Source organism: Ictidomys tridecemlineatus, unplaced genomic scaffold (assembly GCF_052094955.1).
Source record: "Ictidomys tridecemlineatus isolate mIctTri1 unplaced genomic scaffold, mIctTri1.hap1 Scaffold_35, whole genome shotgun sequence".
Classification (NCBI taxonomy): Eukaryota; Metazoa; Chordata; class Mammalia; order Rodentia; family Sciuridae; genus Ictidomys; species Ictidomys tridecemlineatus.
In genome coordinates, this window is record NW_027522416.1 from 1213871 (window position 1) to 1229694 (window position 15824).

Here is a 15824-nt window from a genome sequence, read left to right on the forward strand (position 1 = left end):
AGAGAGAAATCCTACTTCAGAGTGCAGGATACTCTGATGTTACCCATCTAAACATCCTGACTCTCCAGCTGGTGATGGGGTGGCAGAGAAGCCAATGATGGTGGTGTCCATCATTATAATTTTTGAGCATAATAAGTTTTATCCTCCTGTTTTTATAGCCCCCTTATCCAGGAAATGACCCTTTAGAGGCAGTTGCAGAGAAAAGAACAAGAGTAAGGTCATAGATATGGTTTCCCCTGATACTCATCTGCTGAAGTGGCTCACAGGTTACTCCTGCTCTGCTAGGGCCAGAGTTTCCAGGCAGTGCACCAAAACTCACGATTGCTAGATTAAGTCTGGCTGAGACTTGTGGGCTGGGGCTATTTGACCATCCACTATACATGCTCAGCTCAGTAGAGCCAACACACGGGCCTAGGTGTCTTGAGCCCATGCAGTCCACTACAAGTCAAGGGTGGTCCACGGAAGGCAGGTTGGCAGGTCACCAAATGCCCTGGCATCCTGACAAGTCTAGAACTTGAACTCTTCCAGCTGAGCAAAAAAAGAACATAGTCATTATCGAAACAGTCATAGAAGACATTCTTTATTGTGGTATTTCAGAATTGTTAAGCAAATCATAACTACAGCACGTTTTCAAATGAGGAATCATCTATGCCATATAATCTCATCACAACCTCACAAGCACCCTGAGAGATAACCACAGGTCACTTTTGGGGGAGTTGAGGGAGATGACCCAGTAAGTTCCACTGACATGTCTCTCTGCTCCAGGTCTTCAACACCCTAGTTCTGCAAGACAGATTTAACAACTGTGGCTATAAAATGAGAAATCAGGCTTCCCCCTCTGTACACACCAAAGCAAGAGGGGGCTATCCTGGTATGGGCAGAAAGGTTTCTCATTGCTACAATGGCCCCAGTCCAAACTTCCACTGGAGAAAGAGTAGTACAATGACCACCAGCCCCTTCCTTTGGCCTTTGATGAAGGCATGGCTGCATCAGCTTCCTCTGCAGAAATAGATGCAATCTGCTAACTTGGGAGCCTCTCTTATGAGCTGTCCACAGATCTCGGTGATCACACTGAGGCTGTTGCCTTCATCTGAGTGACACACAGGACACATAGCAGTGTCCCTGAAGATCCAGTGGGTGCAAGAGCTGCAGAAGTGTGAGTGGCCACAGGAGTCAAGACAGGTGCTGGCAACATGGCGGAAGCAGATGGTACACTTGTCCCAGTGTGATCTGGAAAGAACATATAGAGGGGGTCATGGGAGGCAAGGGGTTGGCCACTACTCATGATATGATCACAGGGCTGAGAAGTGTGCTGCCTTCTGAATATGACCTCATGTGAAAATTTCAGGAAGGAAACTGTAATACATATAGTTGTCCTCCCTTAGCCTAACTTTTGCATCCCATGGTTACCTGTGGCCTGAAAATATTAAATGGAAACTTCCAGAAAAAAAGACAGTTTTAAATGATTGGTGCTACACTACGCCATCTACTTGTCCTATTTTATTATTTATAAACGTTAATCTCTTACTAAGTTCATAAATTCAACTTCTTCATAGGCATCTGTAGGAAAAAAATAAGTATATAGGGCTACCCATTGTTTCAGGATTCAGAGGGACACATGAATCCTGTCCCTAGGAGTAAAAAGGGGATGTAGATCATGAAATTCCAATTTTCATAAAAGGAAAACAAAGTCCAGCACTTCTTCATCTGCACATGTATGCACACCTATGATAAAAATAGTGGAAGGAATCCACCAAGAGTTGATGGTTTAAAAGAATTTTTTTTTTCTTAGCTAACAGTGATCCATACCTGTAATCCCAGTGGCTCAGGAGGCTGAGGCAGTAGGATTCAAATTCAACATCAGACTAAGCAATTTAGTGAGGCATTAAGCAGCTTAGCAAGACCCTGTCTCAAAATAAAAAATGGCTGGGGATAATGGCTCAGTGGTTAAGTGCCCCTAGGTTCAATCTGTGGTAACATTAGAAAAACATCTTTATCCCTTCATCTTATTTCTATTTGGAAAAGTCTTACAATAAATGTGGACTTGTTTTCTACATCAAAAGCATAGCATATGTGATCATGATGATGTTCTAACAAGAGCATTGTCACTCATAAAACATGCCATTGCTCTAGAAGGCACAACTTCTAGGTCTCTAGCAGGCAGAATCATGTTTTTGGGGCCAAATTCTGTGGAAGACCTGGCCCAGGGGACAGAAAGACTTGATGTCTGAGCAATCAGGGCTTGGGCTTCCTCACACCTCACTCAATGGATGGGTGCTGGGGTTTGGGTAGTCCACTAACCCTCAGGCTCAGGCACAGCCTCCTCATTAAGGACCACTAGTATGGCTGTGGGACACAGGCTGGCTGTAGGCTCTGAGAAAGAGAGGGAGTGTCAGGACCAGGTTGTAGCCCCAGGCGCTCCATTCCACCTATTCCTGCTGCAAAGCATGCATTTCCCTCTCCCCAGCCCTGTTCTGCCACAGCGTGTGCTTGGGTCCCCACAAATTGTCTCACCCAGTATATGCATGGCCACCACAACCCAGAAGCAGACCACATTCCCGGGGAGCCCAACACCTCAGGCAACACCCACGTTGCTCTCCGCTACTCCAGGTCCTGTCACAGGAAGGGCGGCAGGCTGCAGACTGACTTGCCACATGAGGCCCACATGAAGGTCACCACACCAGCTGCCTGTTGTGGCACTTGCTGATAAATGGATGGAAATGGAAAACAACCAGATTCATAAGGTGAAAGGTTGAATGCTTCTCTCATATGGGGAAGCTAGAGTGAAATAGGTTGATCAAAGCAGAGGAAAGCCTGTGATAGTGGATGGGCCATCAGAGGAGTGGAAAAAGATTGTCGAAGGAGGGAGGAGGGATAGAGAAAGGGAGGCATTGTGAAATGAAATGGACTGAATTATATTTATATATGAATATACAACAGTGAATTTCAACTTTATGTACATCTATAAAACACCAGTTTGAAAACTAATAAATTAATAAACAGAAGACCAGTAGAGGAAGGAGAGAGGAAGGGAATACTATGTCACTTCACCATACAATAGCATTTGGATTTCTCCCTTCTGTTTTAACATTTTTTTTCATAGCTCTTTATAAAAGCTCCCATTCAAGAAATATCCACCATGAACTAGCCACAGTGATACAGTCTTCATTAGATACCTCTATGACCTTATTAGGCAAGACTTTTTTTTTTCATATGCGTTTTACAGATAAAGAAACAGAAGACGAACCATGTAAACTAGAAGAGACAGTTGTGGATTTTGTAGAATTCATCTACCTGTGATCTATTCAATATTCCCTTTGCTATACAATCTATAAAATCAAGTATATGTCCACCAGTTTATCCAGTCTCATACAGTTGGATAGTTGGGTTGCCCCTAATATCTCTGACTGTGAATAATATTGATAAAGTTAGGACTATTACTGTTTTCCCAAAGTTTTCCTTAGAAATGGAATTTCTAGTCAAAAAACAAACACTTAATATGATTGAGCATGTTCTATGTTTGCATGACTTAGCAATAACCATACCTATTTTAGTTACTGTTCTCATTCCTCATTCCTGCAAAGCATTGTTTTCTTGCAAGAGAATATTATATCCATTTATGCTACCAGCTGAGATTCAGAATGCTCATCCCCCAGTGCTTTCCCCAACCCCATCAAAATTCAGGTTCATGTTTTCTTACTTTTTCTCCTCTGTGAAAACTATCAATTATTTATTTTAAAGAATATTCTGACACATTTTGAAGACTCAAGTGGCAACACTTGATTCTCCTTCCCACATACACTTTTATTTTGTGTACTTAGGTATTTAGTTTCTACTTTTCTTAACATTGTGGGCAAAATTTGTTAAGTAGTATTCCATCTGCCAGGTTCAATGTTTGATGTATTTGTGGCAATCAGATGTGCAGTGCAACCTACTGTATGAATGTGTTTCCTGTTTTGTTGACACAAAAGAAGAAAACTAATATTACACAGTGAACTCCCAATGTTTGGGGAGGGGGAGATGAACAGTCACCCATCTCCTCTCTATTCTCCTCTCACACTATGACAAGGAAGATTTTTCTGGATTCCCACTCTTTTTCTAAAACAGCCGTCTTTCTGAATAATTATGAGCAGTGCCAAATCATAGTATATACACACCCATTTCTTTTGATTAGGAGAGAGGTGAATGTGAGAGAGAAGGTGGGAAGGGTTGGATCCTGGAAAACTCGCCAGTCTAATAGCTACTTTCCACCACAAGGGTGGTTTGTAGTGCTTAAGAAATGCAGATTATGCCAAATATAATTGCAGATAGGAAAGTGTCTGTTAGACCATAGTAGAGAAAGGTTTCCTGGGGGAGGGTAGGTGGAACAGTGATGGTGATTTTGCATCCTTGGGTAGCGCAGGAAGATCAGCACCCTGTGCTTTCACAAGGGCATTATTTCTCCACAGAAAGTGACAGCCAAAAACAATTACTTAAATGCATATTGATGTCAGTTTTTTTTTTGCCATGATTTGAATCGTAATAGGATGGTAGAGGATTGGTTAATCACAAAGAGTAGAAAAGTGAAAACCAAGAAGAGAGTCCAGGATCTGTTTCTGTATTGCGGGTCAGTGAGGGAGAATCTGTGGAGCAGTTTTAGGAGTCAAGGATGATTGTCAGAAGAAAAGGGAAAAATATATTACTTTTTAATGCCACAGATTGTTTGTCTCTTAACCTAGAGATAAAAATTTCATTCCTCTCTGATAATACTCATCCAACACTGAATTTTTTCTTGTCATTCCATTTTATAACTTAAGCTTGTCACAATTCAGTTCAACTCAGCTTGTCACACCTGTCCAGAGTGACTCTTGCCATCATTTCAAGAGCTCCTTTAGAAAGAATCATTCCAAATCACCTAAACCCTTTTATTTATTGTGATAACTTACACTGGGCCCATTTTCAGAAACTCTCTTGATATGTTCAATGGATCTAATGGCTATGTTCCTGCTCCCAGAGCTGGTTATTTCCAAGACTTCCACTCTCCACATCCTAATTCTGGGCAGTAAGCTTTGATGTGCATATGGCCTCATGTTTGAGAGGTTGTTTCTCAAGGTAATTTATTGTGCACCCATATGCAATCACTTATTGTACACCTGGCACCATACTAGCCTACTCAGTGGATAACAAAGGCAAAAGAGTCCCTGGCTTTTTTCCCCACAATATTTCTATAATTACTACACAAATATAAGTAAAAACTTGTTTCTGTCAGTAGAAAATTTATTAGAGGAAGGTCCTTCTTGAATTAGATTCTAAAAAACACACACAGATCAGTATTGTAGGTCTGGAAGTATGCTCCATTCATGTTAATTAATTATGGTTAGTACATCCATCATGGATACGTTGGAACTGGAAAACCTTACTACATATCTTTCTAGATACAGCCGTCCACATTATCAGACATGGAGAATCTTGCCCTCATCTCCTTTCCCTGATATTCCTACTGCTGAATATCTATAGAAAGTCTATTGCTAGAACCACATTTATTTTCCCCTTAAGTACTGTAACACTAAGTGCCCTCCATACTTCCAATTTCTCAACTTTCCAATTAATACCCTTGACACAGTGCATTTCAATTTTACAAGGAGATTCAGGCAAGCTTGTGCAGTACTCAGAAACTCATTGGTTGCCTGTCACCTACAAATTAAAAAGCAAACATTGACAAAATTGTGTTTAAGATCCTAGGTTTTTCCTATGTCTTTACCAAGCAGTTTGTTTTCTCTAGTCCAAAAATCTGCAACTGTTCAACTGGTCCTAACTTTTGCTCACACTGTTATAGCTATTGGAATATAATTCTCACTTCTTATTATCCTAAGTCCTAAACCTTATTTCAAAATAGTTTCTGCATTACTTCCATCTTTCTTTAATTATGTCTTCTATTTTATATTCCATTAAAACTATGTATTACAATTAAATGAGATTCCCATTTTATTTGTATGTAGCCATTTTTCCTCTCCCTGAAGAATGGGGATGCAGAGCAAAGGCCAGGATTATTTACCAGACAGGATATGATCCTGCCTGTGAAATTTGATTCATATCATTTATTAGTGTACATAGAACTCTAGGTATCAAGTGAGTGTACATCTGGTTTGCTTAATATAGTCCTATTTTATACCTGTTGTTCTATATAATTGTTATTATCACCCACCTTTATTCTTAGAAGTGTCCTGTTTAGGGTAATAAATTAATTATATAATTACTATGTAAAGTAACAATGTCAAAGCAACTGTTAAAAGAAAAAAATGTTGGGTGTGGGGTAGAGTATACCTTTAATCCCAGCAGCTGGGGAGGTTGAGACAAGAACTTCATGAGTTCAAAGCCAGCATCAGAAATAATTAGGCAATAAGCAACTCAGTGAGACCCTGTCTACAAATAAAATACAAAATAAGGGCTGGGGATATGGCTCAGAGGTTGAGTGCCTCTGAGTTCTATCCCTGGTACAATACCCCCTGCAAAAAACCACTAACGTTTAACAAGAAAATAATGGACATGAATTTCTGATCTGAAGATAGGCAAGCATTCCTTAAAAAGTACAAATATTCTTTAAAAAAAGGGGGAGACTTGTAAGCATTTCTAAATCAAAAGGCAATGAAAATCAAGTAAGGCAAAAGGTGAGAATATTCTGGATGCCACGGTGCATGCCTTTAACCACAGTGGCTCAGGATATATCTCCAGTCTGAAACCTTGCATGTATCTAACAGAAGAAACACTCAACAGATGTTCATGGCAATGCTGCTGTCAATTAAACAATCCATTTTCACAAAACAGTGGGTAGGTGAAATTGAACCAAAAAAAATACCCAGAGATACCATACAAGACATAAGATTCATTGGAAAATGGTGGCAAGACATCAGTAACTGCTCCAAGAAGAGCTCAGTTGTGACATAATGAAGAATAGCACCTCTGTCCCTCACTGCTTCACTGAGATGTGCCTCCTTTCCTTCTTGGTGCCATCTTGTGCAGCAGATGAGTTATACCTACCCTTTGCACAGTACCTTTGATTCCATCTCTCTCTACCAAGAGGATATTATAGGCTTCAGAATAGGTGACATCTTAAGCCTTTGATTGCTTAGGTATCCTGTAAAACATCTTGAGGAGATTTTAGTATATTATATGAGATAGAATTGTAACTTTTTCTTATTTTGGAAATGTTGCTCTGTTTTACCAGTTCCCAGGTGTATTTATTGAAGGCTGTTCCTTCTCCACTGATTGATAATTTTTTGACAACCTGAGTGGTGCACAAAGATTCTAGGTATGCAAGGGTCTGTTTGGGGGGGGCTCTATTTGTTCCTTTGGCTACTTAGGAATTCTGCACTAATAATACATCATATCCATTACAAAATCTCTATAATAAATCTCAATATCTAGCAAAAGGAGGTTGCCTTTTCATTTTCTTTAAAACTGTCTTGAATATTGTGACATTTTGTTCTTCCATTTTACTTTTAGTGAAAACTCATCAAATTCTACTAGATGTAGTAGTGTATACCTGTAATTCTCTGGATTCAATACCCAGGACATGGAAAAAATAAGTCAAATTCTGCAAAAGACACCACTGAGTTTTTATTGGAGTAGAGTTTAATCATAGGTATAAATTTTAAAACGAGTATAATAAAGGTTCAAGAAAACATATGAGAATATTTCCATACCTCAGGGTAGACAAAGCTATTACAGAGGCCTTATAAAGCATGAACCAAAAAAAGATACATTAGATTTATATAAAATTTCAAACTGTTGATCAAAAGATGCCATGTAAAAAGCAAAGAGAAACAGGTGTAGTGGTATATGCCTTTAATCACAGAAACTTATGAGTCTGAGGCAGGAAGATCACAAGTTGGAGGCCAACCCCAGCAACTTATCAAGGACCTGAGCAACTCAGTGAATCCCTGAATCAAAATAAAGAATAAAAAAATGGCTGGGTATGTGGCTCAGTGGTTTATCAGCCCTGGGTTCAATTTGGTACCAATAAAATATTAAAAATTTGAGGTCAAACACAAAAATCCAAGCAGAGCCCACCTCATTGTACTCCACAGGACAACAGGGTGGTGGTGGATTCTGGGGCACTGATTAGTGCTCAAAGACGCAGCGGTGGGCCCTACAGGGTGGCCTGCAGGGAAATTGGGGGTAGTTGGGACTGGACTGAGTGTCTTCAACAGGGGAAGGGTCAGAGGGCAGAGTTCATGGCTTGATGTTGGGGGGTGCTGAAATGCTGAAGTGGGGGGGGGCTTTCTCACGGAGGTACTCTGCACCTCTACTGGTAGCATGCCCCTCTACAAGGGCCTCTTCTAGCGCCCTAGGGTGTGGGATGGCTCTGGTCTGGTATCTTACTGGGGGACAGTGAGTGGAAAAATCTCTGGCCAGAGTGAGAGGGGTAACATTGTAGGTGGACGGGGCATAAGGACATATGGTGGAGAGGAAGCTAGATGGGTGCTGGCTTGCCATCCAAGGATTATAGCTGGAGGCATCACTAGAACAAACTGAAAGCCCTTGATATGGACACCAGGTCCAGAGATATCCACTGGAGGGCAACTATATGTAAATGCAAGGGGCTGCATAGGCTTGTAGGTGGAAAGCCATGCAGGAGTGCACAATGCAGAAATCTCCCATGACAGTCCAGAGGCCTGGCCTGGTGATAAGACTATAAGCACAGCAGCCATAGGCAGAACCCCTGGTTATCCAGGGGTATGGGCACCTATATCACATGGGCTTGCATGATCAGCCTTGCAGAGTTCAAGTTTTCCTTCACTGCCTTCTCTTAAACTGAATTAGAGCTCCTGTCCATGGATACTTGCTCTTTGCTCTTCAAATCCTGGAGAATCCTGCAAGTGGGATGAGGAGACAGAGTTAGTGACTCTGGCAGTGGAAAGTGAATGGCACACCCAGGAAAGTTTTTCTCTTGAGACGACAAAAACAAAACAAAACAAAAACTGTGAATTGGGGTCTTCATGGCTTCCCTCTATGTAGGACAGAGTATAAAGATTGGATAAACCAAACTGGGCACAGTGGCATGCCTGTTATCCTATCATCTCGGGAAGCTGAAGCAAGAGGATCACAAGTTTAAAGCTAACGTCAACAACTTAGCCAGGCCCTGTTCCTAAATGAAATATAAAAGTGGGCTGGGGGTGTTGCTCAGTGGTTAAGTAGCCCTGGGTTCAATTCCTAGTATCAAATTTACAAACAGAGGGAGGGAATACAAATGACTGGCTAAATGGAGATCAGTTGGGAAGTGTGAATTAAAAAGTAGACAAGAACCCTAAATTAGGATTGAGGATGTAGCTCAGTGATAGAACATTTTCATAGCATAGATGAGGCCTTTGTTGAATCCCTAGCCACCCAACACACACACTAAAAGAAACTATTACATCAACCAATAAAGGATTGGCAAAGCCAAGTGTGGTTGTGCACACCTGTAATCCAAGGTGCAAAAATGTGGGAGGGATTCTACCATGGACAAAATCTTGGAAAAACTCCTCTTTCAACAAAGTTAAAACTTTATTTTCCCAACTCTTTACAGTATCTTTAATAAACTATGCACCTTTAGACTCTTGGGGGACAAGGTAGGAAGCTTAATAATGTTACTCAGTTATTTGAAAACAGAATCTTTTTTCCCCCTCAGATACCCCACAATTAATGTTTCTTAAAATCCAGCGTGGGAAACATAGGTGACTGCAACCAACATGAACATTTATTATCCTCTATTGATCCCTAGTCAGCTATACCTTTATGAATAAACTTTAGAAGGGATAAAAAAATAAAGCTGAAAATGGAAAAATGTCAAACTGCCAAGAATTTTGACCCACCAAGTCAATCCACAAATATTTATTTTTATTCTGTGAATTATTTATATTCTGTAAAATGCTCAGAGTTGATCTAGGTGTGTTCTTGGAAAAAAGGTATTATTCTGTCTTGGAAGATATTATGCATGAAGCCCAAGGCTGCCCAGGTTCTGGTCCTCAATGTACATTGTTTTTCATTTCACATTATAATAACTCAGGAACATGTTTTCTATTACTTGTAGCTCTGAGCCTGTGGGCTTAGTGTTAATTTATCTGTTGGATAAGAGATTTTTTCCCCTTACTGCATTCTGTTCAGAATGGTGGAATTGCAACTTCATGTGCCTCTAACTAATTGTATTGCTTGGGGCATTTCACTTATCTTCCCTGGATCAGTTGAATAAGTCAATGTTCTAAATAATATAAGACAGGATTACCCACTGCAGGGGAGATTTGCAGAGCCATTACAGTTGTGCTGTTCTGAGATGCTGGACAGGGCACTGAGGTGGCACCACAGGATTTCTCTTAACAGGAGTCAAGAAATTAGTTTACCACTAGTGGCTGGAAAGGATTCTGTGAGCTGTGGACAGAAAAGTATTGTCACTCTCAATAAGGAGCTTTCTCTGGATGCACAGCTTAGATGATATCACCACCTTCATCCAAAAGCTCAGAATGATTGATGGATATTTTAAGGTTTCAATTGTTAATGAGTTAATGTGGGTAAAGTATGTGGAAATGCACAGACAAAAAGGAAAAGATAAGCACCTAGAATTACTAGAATTGCCCTTGGATCGCTCTCCAGTCTTCTTGCTTCAGGCGAAGCCCCATTTTGAGAATTCTGCTTCTTCATTAACACTGTTTATGTGCTCATATGAGACTGAGAAGAGGCCATCTTTCAGAGGACTGAGGGAAGGTCTAGCCTGCCTCATTTCAAAGAACTTGGAAATGCTGGTTCCATTTACAATGATTTCATCTCCTGAAACTGACATCCTGCTTCCTTTTGTCAAGCCAAGACCTGGATTTTGTGAATTCCTATAAAGGTATGCAATTTACAAAGTATAAAGATTAGTGGAGTCTCCAATAGCTGAACACACTATCCTGTGCAGGGCTTCAAATAGTGTTGCTCTTCTGGCTTCAAATTCCATCTTGTCACCCTATTGCCACTCTATCTACACTGAGATATTCATGGCCTCAGGAAGCTTCTCCTACCCACTTCACCAGCCTAGGTCTGCTGTTGGGCCATCTGATTGGTTACAGAGTGAGTCTTATGAGTGCCACTGTCACCCCCAAGAGCCTACAAGGTGAAATCCCTTGCATACCTCTCTCAGAGCTCCTGAGGTCATATGGATAGGACTTTGCTCACTGTAGTCCAGGCTTAGTTCAGAGGACATTCAACAAGTATGTGATGTGACAGCTCTACCTCCTCCAGCCATCAAGAATCAGAGTTGAATGGATCCAACATTATTTTCCTGTGTACATATATGAATACATCACAGTGAATCCCACCATTGTGTATACCCAAAAGAACAGGGTCATAGTTAGAACAAGATATATTTTATGCTTTTATAATTATATCAAAATGGATCTTGCTCTCATATGTAAACAAAAAGAAACAATAAAATAGTAATCATAGAAAGAGTGTGGGATAACAGTTAATGATAGCCATGAATAAAAACAAAAAGGAAAAATACTGGAAAATTTTACTTTAGTTGAAACTTCTGGGTAAAAGAGACTGGTGGGTTTGAACTTAGTCTAAACTATGAACAAATAAGAAGGAAGGTATTTCTTTAGAACTAAATTAATTTAGGAAGAAATCAATTTGGTATAAAAGGAAGATTAAATGGAAATTAAAATAAATGACATTAAAAACTCTTTGAGGATCAAAGAGATTAATATATATGCCATATTTAAAGGAGCACTGTGTGCCTCTCTTACCTTTGTCTGTAACTCTACATTAGTCTTCCTTCTTTGCAGGCAGGTTTCTTCTAATCTGAAATCCATATAGCATAAAGTGATCATAGCTCAAGTTCTGAAATTTGACATCTCCTGTGCCCAAGAACTAAGCACACTTTGTCTGGTCATTTTCTGTCTCACCCAGATTCTCCTCAGGAAAAAAAAAAAAAACAGACATTGACAGAAGAAAATAGGAGATTCAGGAACTTCTTTTGGAAGTTTCTCTTTTAAGCAGAAGTGAAGTATCCACATTCTAGAAGTAGCTACTGTCAAGGTAGAAAGGAATGCTTCAACTTATATGCAAAAGTATGTGTTGGGCACTGTGGTTGTGGCTCAGTGTTAGAGTACTTGCCTAGCATGTGTAAGGCACTGTGTTTAATTCTCAGCAAAGCATATACATAAGTTAATAAAATAAAGGTCCACCAATATCTAAATAAATATTTAAATAAACTTATGTGATAGCATTTTGGATTCCAGAGAACACAGTGATGCCTGTCAGTTGTGGTTCTGAGTGAATAAATGCTCTGATATCAGTGCCACTTCTGTCAACACCGGCACTGGCAAAATATTGGCAAAGTGTAGCCAGGATCAAAACAAGAAAGAAAAGGTGGATTCCATCTACCTAGGAAAAGGGCATTGGGCCTCATGTGAGAAATTTCTGGGGACCCTAAATAGATATTATGAAAGTGTTAAAAGCAAAGATTGCTTCTGTGTCAATGTGACATGCAGCAATTAAAATCATGAGAGGAAACATTCTAGTAAAGACTGTTAATAATTTAATTGTTTCTTGGGGGCAGGGGCTGTGGCTCAGCTGTATCACACTTGCCTGGCATGTGTAAGGCAATGGGTTCTATTCTCAGGACCACATATAAATAAATGAAATAAAGGTCTATCAACAATTAGAAAAAAATTTTTAAATAATTTAATTATTTACTGTTTTCTGAAGAGATCATAGCTTGCCATCCTCTACACCTATGGCCTCTGGATACCAGAGGAACTTATGATCCCTAGGGTCTCCACAGTTGTTAAGAAAACATCTATTCAACTAACATTGTTGAATATCTATGATGTAGTAGAAGCTGTGGCAAGTGATGTGGTACAACCCTAACCAGTGTTTCATGAAACAATATCAGAATGTGTACCTGATTTAAGAGTGACCATGAACAGGAGGCTGTTATATTATCTAGTATTGTATGTCTGCAGCTTAAGAAAGCTCCTTTAATTATTTTGTGGAATTCCCCCTTAAAAAAATCTCACATGAGCTCTGGATTCTCTGGAGTCCAAAGTACCAACACCTTTCTCAATTTTACACGTGTATAGAATATCACTGTCTATCATTCACATTCAGGGTATTACTTTATGAAAAATTTGTCCAACAGAGATCACCCACTATACTCTGCCATTTCTTGTAGTTTTTACCATTATACTATTCTGCATCCCAATATTTAAGACACAAATCAAAAGGGTGTGGGGTAGAATTACATATGGTTTTGTCTTGTATTCTCTATCATGCAGCTTATTTTACCCCAAAATATTATTCTCACTTCAAAGTCAAATATTAATAATTGTTTATTAAACAAAGCTTCCCTACATGAGGACAAATAAGATTCAGTCCATATGCTTTCCAAGCAAAAAAGAGTCATGAAAACAAAATAACCACTAGGTAATATATGGCCTAGTGTAAAAGTCATTATGAAACAATGTACATTGGGGAGGCATATTTCAATCTAGCAATATTAAAAAAGCTTTCTGAGTTATTGATAAATGTATCCATTCATTCCGTTATTCAACAAATACATATTGATTACCTGTGGAATGCTAGGCATCATTCTACACATGGAGTAGTTTTAAAAAAAGACAAACTTTCTGCCCTTATAGTTTTTACATTTAAATAATGAAAATTAGAAATTAGTAAGAAGGGGACAAGGATAATAATGTGTGAGTTATAAAAACCAAAACAGTACAATGTTTTAAAGAAGATATCAAGGGAAGCATTATATAGGATGGTCAGAAAATTCCAAAATGAGAAAAGTGATATAACACACACACACACACACACACACACACACACACACACACACACACAATTCGTTTTGAGTCAGAATACTCTGAAGGTAAGAAACTGATCATAGCAAGACATAAAGCTATAAAGACAAGAAAATGATTAAGAAGAACTTTGTATGCCTCAGAAAGTTGGAATTTGGGTTGTAGGCAATTGATAAACATTGTTTTAAGAAGGAGAGAGAGGAAATACTTTGAAGGACAATTCTTTTTAAAAATATTTTTTAGTTGTAGGTGAACACAATACCTTTATTTTTATTTTTTTATATGTGGTGCTGAGGATCAAACCCAGCACCTCACACACACTAGGCAGTACTGCTGAGCCACAACCTCAGCCACTGAAGGATAATTCTTTAGAAGGCTTAAAAAAAGGGTTAAATTGCAAAGATTATTAGAAGAAAGACTGATTACAGATTTATTTCAATTTTCCAGATAAGAGATAGATAGGGCATGACTGGATCACCCAACTCACAAGTGATAGGGTCTGATTTTAATGTAGAATAACTCTAGCGTCCAGCACCTATCAACCCTCTTACAAGTGAGTCCTCTACTATTCAGAAACTACATGATTTGCATATGTAAATATTTTCTTAGTTTCAATGAGAATATTTTCCCCCACAATCTAATTCCAAGTTGCTTAGATCAAGAACTCTGTTCTATTACTTTGTGCTTTCTACAACTCCAAGAGATATAGTAACCAAAGTAGTAGTAATGTTATACAAACATGAATCTCTTCTTTGTAGTTGTAGTTAAAATATTACAAAAAATATTAAAAGAACAACTCTTAAATCTGCCCCACTGTATTTATACAGTTTCATCTTTGTTCTCCTTTAATGTTGTCTATGTTTATTTTACATCTACATTTGTTATGTATAATTTTAATTTATATGTAGATATCTTTGATATTCATAGTTAATATTTGGATGCTTTTTTCAATCTTCAAGAAAATGAATATATTTTCTTGTGACACTTACTCAGATAATTTATTCTTATCTTATGGAACATAAATGGTAGGTATATGACTTATTTCCAAACAGGATAGTTCATATGATATTGTACAAATATCTGGAAAAAATCCTCTTTAAATCTTAATGTATGCCAACAAGCCATTTTTTATGCCAGGCTCATGGGTGTGTTCCAACACACATCACACAGTCCAATGATCACAGCCATAGAGAATATGCAATTGTTGGTGTCCAACATCAAAGAGTAGGAAAAGAATATCTGCTGACTGAGGAAAGATGGAAATCATGGATAGGGTGTGGTTCCAGTGAAGGCAAGATAGATGTAAAGACAAAGACAACCGACAAGGTGAAGAGATATACCCTGGGCTCAATGAAGCATGAAAGAGAGCATTAGAGAAAGCATGTGATAAGTGGAACTAAAACCAGATGAATGTAGAAAAAAACACCAAGGGAAAAATTTTTAACCAAGGGAAATTTTATTTCATTCAATGGGTCTTCAAACAGATATAGTCAAGCAATGAAAAAGGAAAACTGCCGCAGTCTGGCCAGGCACAAAATAACCAAGCTGACAGGAGGCACTTGTAGGTTTAAACAGGAAGTCCTTTATTGCCCTAACTTCCGCAAACGCCACCCACGTGGCCCTTCCAGGAAACCCACACATTAACTGGAACTTCCTCCACTGGAACTTCCAAACAACGTGAACTCTCCAGGAATCCCCCACCCCCAAAAGCTCAACCAGAAATCAACAGGAACTCAGCAACAGAACTCAAAAGTAGGGCGCCCAAGGCAGCAGCAGCCGCCCTGTTGCTGGACAGCAGGGGTCTCTCTACAACTGAATACACAGCCTGTTTCAATCCAGCATCTTAATTATCATCATCTTAATGGCTCACTTGTGTCACCTCTCAACCATTCCTTTTGGCAAAATGCCAGGGGCCATTCTGACTCGGTTGTGGCTCTCAATAGAAAACCAAACCAGTGTCTTGAATTTCTCCTCCTAAGCTTCATGAGTTCTCCAGAGAAACATGCACTCCTCTTTGCA